This window comes from Urocampus carinirostris, chromosome 12, assembly GCF_059441175.1.
Source record: "Urocampus carinirostris isolate Australia breed hairy pipefish chromosome 12, RoL_Ucar_1.0, whole genome shotgun sequence".
NCBI lineage: Eukaryota > Metazoa > Chordata > Actinopteri > Syngnathiformes > Syngnathidae > Urocampus > Urocampus carinirostris.
This window is the reverse complement of record NC_142360.1, coordinates 18,589,208-18,598,605: the sequence shown is the minus strand read 5'-3', so window position 1 is coordinate 18,598,605 and position 9,398 is coordinate 18,589,208.

Genomic DNA, 9,398 nt, shown 5'->3' with positions numbered 1-9,398 from the left:
CTGCGACTCTACTGAGGATAAGCGATGAAGATAATGGATGGATGTATATCCTCAGTAGGGTTACGGGGCACTGGAGCCCATCCCAGCTATCTTCGGGCAGTGGGCAGAGGTTGCCAGCCAGTTGCAGGGCATACAAAGACAGACAACTCACTTGCTGGTTCACACCTAGGGACAATTTGACCAGCCAATTAACCTGACATTATAAGATCTGGGCCCGGGCCCGTCAATAATTAAGCTGGGCCGGCTGGGCTTCTCTCTTGCCCTTTTTTTTTTTCCTTTGCGGAGGATCTACACAGCATGTTCATCACTAAATCCAAAGAAACTTTCCTCCTCTGTGTTGGCTTCCTTTTTCCACTTCCCTCACGTCAGACGTCATTTCTGCTTCTTGCCAACAGCTTACAAGCGTAACAAACTTTCTTCCTGCTTTTTTTTTTGGGGGGGGGGGGGTGCTGGAGCCCATCCCAGCTATCTTCGGGCATTGGGCAGGGGACACCCTGAACTGGTTGCCAGCCAATCGCAGGGCACACAGGGACAGACAACTCGCTCGCTCATTCACACCTAGGGACAATTTGGACTAGCTAATCCACCTGAAATGCATGTCTTTGGAACAGGGTTGGGTAGGGTTACTTTAACTGGATTACTTTTAATTACTTTTGGATCACTCCAATACCAAATATGCTAATAAAAGACAAAATAAACTAAATATGAATAAAATGACTACATTTTGTGCAGGCTTGGGGTGTAATGGAATACGTGGAACGGCAAAAATTACGTTGGCAAGCTGTTACCAGCTCAGTAGCCTAGATGGTAAGGCGCCCGCTTTGAGACTGGGAGGTCGGTGGTTCGCGCCCCGGCCGAGTCATTCCTAAGACTTAAAAAGTGGTCGGCGGCGCCCTCTGTTGGCTGCGGCTGCATCGGCTCGCTACAACGGGTCAGGTGCAATCGACATTTCGTTCTGTGTACATTGTTACACAGAATGACAATACAAGGAAATTATTATTATTATTATTATTTGGATTTATTTTCATTTAGTTTCTGTCGCATTTAATGTTAGTTTTGCCGGAGATCAAAGAGATCAAAGCCGAGAGAGAAAGCTTACCACGTGTTGTGAGTCATAATTTTATTCATATTTAGTTTATTTTGTCTTTTATTAGCATATTTGGTATTGGAGTAATCCAAAAGTACTTGAAAGTAATCCAGTTAAAGTGACCCTACCCAACCCTGCTTTGGAATGTGGGAGGAAACCGGAGTGCCTGGAGGAAACACACGCAAGCACAGGGAGAACACACAAACTCCGCACAGGAAGTCCGGTAGCTGGATTTGAACCCACACAGGAGGTTCCCAAGACCTTAGAACTGTGCACACGCGCTAATCTTTCCCCCTTTTTTCGTCTTTCTTAGAGAAAGGCTGGGTAAAGAAATGGAAGAAAAAAATGTGCTTTTTGCTCACTTTCAGTCTACGTAGTTTGTAGTCTTCCTTGGATTCATTTTTCGTCACACTATATATTACAGTGATATCTAGTGGACATATGTAAAACACTGTCCCTTTATGAACAGGGGAATGTTTTTATCAGCGCTATTTTTGTAGAAAACCCCCTTCGGCTCAACTTCACCCGGACCTTAGTTTCAGCAACCCCCAACTCAATTGAGTTTGAGACCCCTGCTCTAAATGGTTAATCTCCCATCACGCTACACAGAATAAAAACTAGTGGTAAATAAACAAATGTGCAATTTTTGCTTGCAAGTCTTCCTGAACTTTCTTTAGGTGGACAACAAAGAATGAACCAAATCCAAATCTTCTGGTCTGTATAATCCCACATGGCATTTTTGACTCAAATTGGTGTCAACTTGCACAACTGCCATTTCTGAACTGAAATTGGCTGCAATTTGGTTAATGGGGGTGAGGTTTAAGACTCAGGTGCGGCTGGAGGAAGGCTTCGTGTTCCTGATCATGACAGAGAAAATTGGCCCTAATCACAAATGCTATACTTTGCTACAATTTATGTCATCTATGGCAATGTTCTGTTTGCGACCATCAATTCACTAATCCCCCACCAAAGCGTCAGGTTGTGTTAGGTTAAAGTTCCTGAGCTGGGATTAGTCAATTTAGTAAGCCAAAGAGCTTGATGTATATGAATTCAGCATTTCCTGGGATTTGTGTGGGGGAATAAAATTGGGGACATCTGTGTAGAGGTATTTTAACCTTGTTCAAAGCCACGATGATGTTCTTGTCATGATTGTATTGACACGAGGGTCTCCCCAGTGTCAAGCAAAATATGTTCTTGGGAAGGCTCACCGGCTGTATTTGGATTGGCTGTCATTACATCATGTAATCACAGAAAGGATTACAAGAAGATGGTCTGGACCGCTTCTATTAAAAGGACCAAATGTTTACAGGGGAACCTATTCAGTTGACTGGAGACAAGTAAGCACCCAGGGAGACAAAGACGTCATTCTCAAAACGTCTGTATTAACGAAAACCCTAAAGTTTCGCATTTTCCGCATGGCATGTTGTGGCTTCTCTTTAAACTGAATGCAGCAGTGATGGTGACCAATCCTTTATACGTACTACAATTGCTATTGGCAAAAGTGCAGGATTTCAGTTTCCATTTCAATACGTTTTTCTTGGCAATATTTAATATTTAATACTTTTCCCTTCAAAGTGGCAAATGCACAATGATCAAAATACACCAAGATCGATACTGTAGATCAGGGGTGTCAAACTCATTTAACTCGGGGAGCCACACGATTGAACAAACATTCTGTCGGTGGCCGGACTAGTAGATTAAAGAGAAAGTAAAAGAGATAAAGAAATAAGAGAAAGGGAGGGAGGAAAAGGGAGAGAGGGTGGGACAAAGAAAGGAAAAGAGAGAGAGCATGAGAAACAAATGATAAAAGGTCATGAGAGAGGGGGAAAAGAAAGGGAGAGGAAGAAAGAAATCCAAAGAGAAATAGAAAGACAGAAGGAGAGAAAAAGGAAAAGAAAGCACAAAGGGTATGAAGAGAGAAAGAGAAGAGAGAAAAAAGTAAGTTGGAGCAAAAGAGGTTAAAAGACACAGAGAGAAAGAGACAAAGAGCAACAAAGGAAGAGAAAAAGACAGACACAAAGAGTGAAAGAGACAGAGTGGGAGAAAAGGGGTGGAAAAGAGAGAGAATAAATACAAGTACAGTGTCTTTGTGAGTGGTACCTAGCTTTGGCAACATCAAGTTGACATATTTCAACCTGTAGCTTGTTTTTCTCTTGCGCTTCTCTGAGTGTTGTCTTGCGGGCCAGAATCAATCCCTTAGCGGGCCTGACCCCAGACACAGTGAGAGTGATTAACAGAGAAAGAGAGACAGTGACAGAGGGAGACAGAGCACCAGGAATACGGAGAGGGATAGACAGAGTGAGGGAGAAAGAGACAGAGAGACAGAGCGTGAAACCGCGAGAGAGAGGCAGAGAGACAGTGAGATGAGAAACAGAGCGAGAGAGACAGACAGAGATTGAGGCAGAGAATAAAAGATAGTGACAGAAGGAGACACAGATAGAGAAAGACACAGAGAGACACAGAGAAATAGCGAGAGGTAAAACAAAGAAACATAGAGCGACGGACAGAGACAAAGCAATGGTGACAGAATGAGAGATAGACAGACAGACAGGGAGAGCGAGAGACAGAGACAAAAAGATAGTGACAGAAAGAGACACAGGGAGACACAGATAGAGAAAGAAAAAGACACAGAGAGATGGCGAGAGGGAAGACAAAGAAACATAGAGAGACGGACAGAGACAAAGCAATAGTGAGAGAATGAGACATAGACAGACAGACAGGGAGAGCGAGAGACAGAGACAAAAAGATAGTGACAGAAAGAGACACAGATAGAGAAAGAGACACAGAGAGACAGCGAGAGGAGGAGAAAAAGAAAACATATAGAGAGACGGACAGAGACAAAGCAATCGTGATAGTGACAGAACGAAACATAGACAGACAGACAGAGAGACAGAGAGACAGAGAGAGAGATACCGACAGACAGATAGACAGAGAACAACACTGGAGAAATGAGGCCAAACACATTATTTACCAGGGTTGGGTAGGGTTACTTTAACTGGATTACTTTCAATTACTTTTGGATTACTCCAATACCCAATATGCTAATAAAAGACAAAAGAAACTAAATATGAATAAAATTACTAAATTTTGTGCAGGCTTGGAATACATGGAACGGCAAAAATTATGTTGGCAAGCTGTTTATGTTCATTTTGTTTCCGTCGCATTTTATGTTAGTTTTGCCGGAGATCAAAGAGATCAAAGCCAGGAGAGAAAGCTTACCACGTGTTGTGAGTTATAATTTTATTCATATTTAGTTTCATTTGTCTTTTATTAGCATATTTGGTATTGGAGTAGTCCAAAAGTAATTGAAAGTAATCCAATTAAAGTAACTCTACTCAACCCTGTTGTTTACATTATATATTCTAATATTTTTGTGTGTGTAGCATGATGCTCGTGGCTGATTTTAGCTAGTAATTTCATTAAGCGAAGGGGAAAAAAAATAACCCTGTAAAACTAGGGGGTTGTTGACCTTGTGACACACCTGTGCGCCATTAAATAATCACCAATTCCCAGCAAGACACACCTGCCTTCCATTAAGCCTCCATTCATTGCAGCCAATCCCTGAACTTAATCACATGTCTCTTACTATTATCACAGCTTAGTTTTTCTAAGTTTGGGTGTTGTTTGTAGGAATTCAGAAAACAAAATAGGAGGACATTGAACTTCAGTTAACCAAGACGGTGACCTTACACCGTAATTTGTGAAGCCTATTGCCGCAAATCACTGTGCTGTTCTTCTAGAGCAGGGGTCTCCTACCATTTTGAAATTGAGAGCTACTCTTTGTTATTAACTGGTGCAAAGAGCACCCAGTTTGATATGAATGTCTAACATCACTTATGTTATTACCAGTGTCTGAAACTGATGACAAAAAGTTAGCGGACACCAGACCAGACAACTCTGAAAAATTGCCCGCCCAGCCATAAAGTTGCCTTCACCATTTTTCACAACTTGAAACACAATAAGACAACTAATCGCAAAAAAAAAAAAAAAAAAAGGTTGCAAAGTATTAAGGATTGATAATCAGAATATATAACGGAACGACACTATACGTGGCGGCAGTAGCTCAGGAGGTAGAGCGCTCGTCTTGGGATCAAGGGATCCCAGTTTGAATTCCGGCTCGCCCGTGTTACATGTCGAGGTGTCCTTGGGTAAGACACTGAATCCCTAATACCCCCAATCAGCAGGTTAGCATCTTACATGGCCTCAATACAAGGCCACTATTCGGAAATGTGGAGCACATTGTAAAGCGCTTTGGGAAGTCATTGACTTGAAAAGCGCTATATGCATGCAGATCATTTCATTTCACTTTAGAAAAAAGTTTATTATAAATCTACTTACAACATTCATTGCATGTATATGACATCACTGTTTTCCATCTGCCATCAGTATGTATCTGTATTTACTCATCTTCATTCGTGCAATGTTTGCGTTGCGTCGTCTGCTACAAGCCACATGAACTCCTCTTTCCACCATGCTTTTAATGTACGTTTACGTTTTGTAGCGTCATAAATTTTGTTAGCTTCTTTTGGATTTTTCTTCTGGGGCTGAGGTTTTGGCTTGATTCCTAACCACTTATCCGTTTTTCTTGTGTTCTCACTGCGTCTATTTTGGAAATTATATGCATATGCACGACCTTAAAACGCTCGGGAAAGCCCGGAAACACGAAGGTATTCGATGCAGTCTTCTGATCGGCTGCCGAGTATACAAATTGCTAAACGAGCCGAAATTCCGAAATTTTGAAAACGATTGAAGATTTCGAAATCGGAATAAAGCAAACGTTTGATTTGAAAAACAATATTATTCTTTTTTTTTTTTTCGGAAAAAGTTGTCGGCCACCCGGGCGGAGACGTTTTGTAAGTTGTACGCCCGGCGTAAAAGACGCACTGCCCGGGGGTCCGGACGGACATTATTTCAGACACTGGTTATAACCATGTTATTACCAGGCTAATTGTTGTTAATTGTTGGGAGTATGTTTAAATAGACTCAGCCAACCTTTAAAGTTTTACTGGAAAATCACACTGACCCAGCACTCGTGAGCTATTTTAAGAACAGGTCCACATGTACCTAAGCTCTCCTTAGGGGGGACCCTGGTGCCCACGAGCACATTGTTGGAGACCCCACTTGTAGAGGGTGTTTCTAGGTACACCCTTGCACTATCTGAAATCAGCAGGAAGCCTGGCCTGAATCTTCTCCATCCTCTGGTTAACAAGATCTCCCCGGGGATAATTCTGGAAGTCAGTAGAAGGAAGGAAGTTAGATTTGAATTTGATACACCGAGCGGCCTGCTATTGGCCTACTCCTTGTCTTAACAAGTTGCCAAAGACTAGTAACATTTGCGATAAAGCCTTTAACCTTCTGGATAATTGCAGTTTTTCCATATGAAGAAAATGATTCAATTCGTGGGATTATTTATATTGTTTTTTCACATTCCAGGACAATCCCTATGTACCAGTAAGTTTGAGTCCGGTAGATAATAAATTGGCAGCAAGCGTGTTGTGTTTATCTTCTCCATGTGTGCAGTCACATGCGCATGACAAATTACGTGCAACAAATGACTTCAGTAAAACGAAACAAGGTGTGTGAATGTGAGTGTAACATTGAAAAGAATGTGATGGTGGGGCGAAAAAAAAAACTTGAGTTCACTTGTACTTTCTGGTCATTGTGACCATCCCAAAAGCAATGGATGAGTCTACAGTGCATTCGCATTTGTCTCTTAGGGTGGTGATAATGTGCACAAACGTCACTTAATCTGATTTCCTCTTACATTAGAATATCATAACCCAGGTTCTATTTTAACAATTTATGTACATATCTATCTTTAAAAGGAGCAAGGACGCAAAATCGCTTGCTTCCTTTCTCCCTACTGTTGGGGAAAAAACTATTAAAAATGTAGCGTTTACCAAATTGTTCGAATTAGTTATCTGACTCCATTAACCAAACATAACCTTCGTACACCCAACAATGCATGCTCGTTTCTTAATTGAAAATGTACAAGAGACCGGCATTTCCACACGGGGGTAGATTTAATTTCTTAAAACATTTAACTAAGTGAATTCCATCGAATTAGCCGAATTATTGTTGAATTAGTCTAATTAGTTTTCGTCGAGCCTCCCTCTCATTCTCGATCTGATCTCTTCTCCCGTCTCTTCAGTCTTCTGTCTTCTGTCTTCTGCCCACGTCTTTTCACAAGCTGGCGCGTCGGCTCCTCCCCCATGATCGGGCCAGGAACTCCTTACGTGGCCTCCACCTAGTCGCCACCTCGTCTGACCGGTGCGTCACGAAGGCCCCTCCCATGGGGCGGGTCAGGTGTCAGCTTCACCACCTCCTCGCCGAAAGGCGCCGCCATGTCTAAAAGAAACTCACATCAGCAAAGCGCTTCTCAAAACAATGCCAAGCGTTTATCAAAACAAGGCCTAAGTCCTTTGTCAGTGCCCAGTTATCAAAATTCCCCAGCCAAAACATTCCACACTTGGAACGGCGCGACCTGTCATCGAACTTAAGCCTCCTCTGTGAAAAATCTTCATTGCATTCAATAACTGTAATTTGTATAAAATTGTATAAAATCCTTTATAGTCAAATAAATAAAATGTAAAATCCTTCACTACCTAAACAAAGTAAATCAGCACAAATCTTATATTCATGTATACATATACATATGTATATACATATATCATCAGTTTTTTTGTTTTGTTTTGTTTTGTTTGATTTTAGAGAAAAACTAAAACCAAGACCCATGCGCCGTGCGACACACAAGGCCTGTCTTCCGTAAAGGAGTTAAACAAAACTGTCTCGACAGAAGAACGGTAACAGGTGGATAATTATCCCTAAAGATAGCAGTAAGAGACACGTTTTGGGCTTGGATTCAGGCTCAAGATCTTACCTCCAGGCTGAAAGTGGCAGACAAAACCTTTTTCCGCTTGCTAAAGGATTGCTCTTCTCACTTCCGAGTTGCCCAACCGTTTTCTATTAAATCGACACCAGGGGCGATATTGGGTTTAAAACTTTGGGGGTGATGGGTTTTTTTCATTTCACTTAAAGATATTTGGGATAATCCATCGCTGTTCAGGAGTGTCACGTCCCATTTGTGAATATCACATTACCACTTAGTGGTTATCAGAAACACTATTACTACTACTCAATGCAGCTGAAATGGGGACTAATATCTGGTGATGATAACAAAGTCAAATAGTTGTTCAACATAACAACTGTATAAACTACTCTCGCCGTAATAAACTGGAGCCTCCACATACTTTGCCACTATTTTGCAAGTGACACTAGCTGAATGAAAGAGGAGCGGGGAGGGGGAGCAGAGCTCTGGTAGGAATCCAATGGACTGAACCATTTGAAGGCAGAGGAGTATTTCAAAGTTGTGTTGATCACATTTAGGTTTTGTTTTACTTTTTTTTAAAAACTTTTTATCTTGCTGTTTTTATCATATTTGAGCCCATCTTGTCCTTTATTCAGAATAATAAAGTTTTCCAAAATGCTATAATTTTTGTGTGATTATTTTTTGGGAATGTAGGAGGAAACCGGAGTGCAAGGAGGAGACACACTCAAGCACAGGGAGAACATGCAAACCCTGCACGGTGGGGCAGTGCGCTAACTAACCAGCCGCTGTGCCGCACTGATGAAAATACACGACAAAATACATGACAAAATGATAAGCGAAATAATTGATAAATTAAATAACAAAATGCATAAATAGATTAATTAATTTCATTTCAGGTGTTTTATGTGAGTGTACATTTATCCAAGCGGTGTGTAATTGTGTGTGTTTATTAATTTATTTATTTATTGATATATTTATTGCTACATATGGAGGCAGCACTGCGGTGCAGTGGTTAGCGCGTGTGCGGCACAGTTCTGAGGTCATGGGATGAAACCTTCCTGTGTGGAGTTTGCATGTTCTCCCCGTGCTTGCGTGGGTTTACTCCAGGCACCGTGGTTTCCTCACACATTACAAAAACATGCATGTCAGGTTAATTGGCTGGTCCAAATTGTCCCTAGGTGTGAATGAGCGAGAGAGTTGTCTGTCTTTGCATGCTCTGCGACTAGTTCAGGGTGTCCCCTGCCCACTACCCGAAAAATAGCTGGGATAGGTTCCAGCAGCCCTGCGAGTCAATGTTCCCTCAAATTTTCCATGGGTCTGAGCGTTCACACAAAGTCGGTGAGCAACGCTTGAAACAACAGTGAGCAACAGCAACCCCAAGTGTGGCGACTAAATCATTATCAAACATGTCCAAAACTTTACATCATGTTACATTTTGCTGAGTTTCCGGCAATGCAAAATTGTTTTTCACTTTTGAATAAA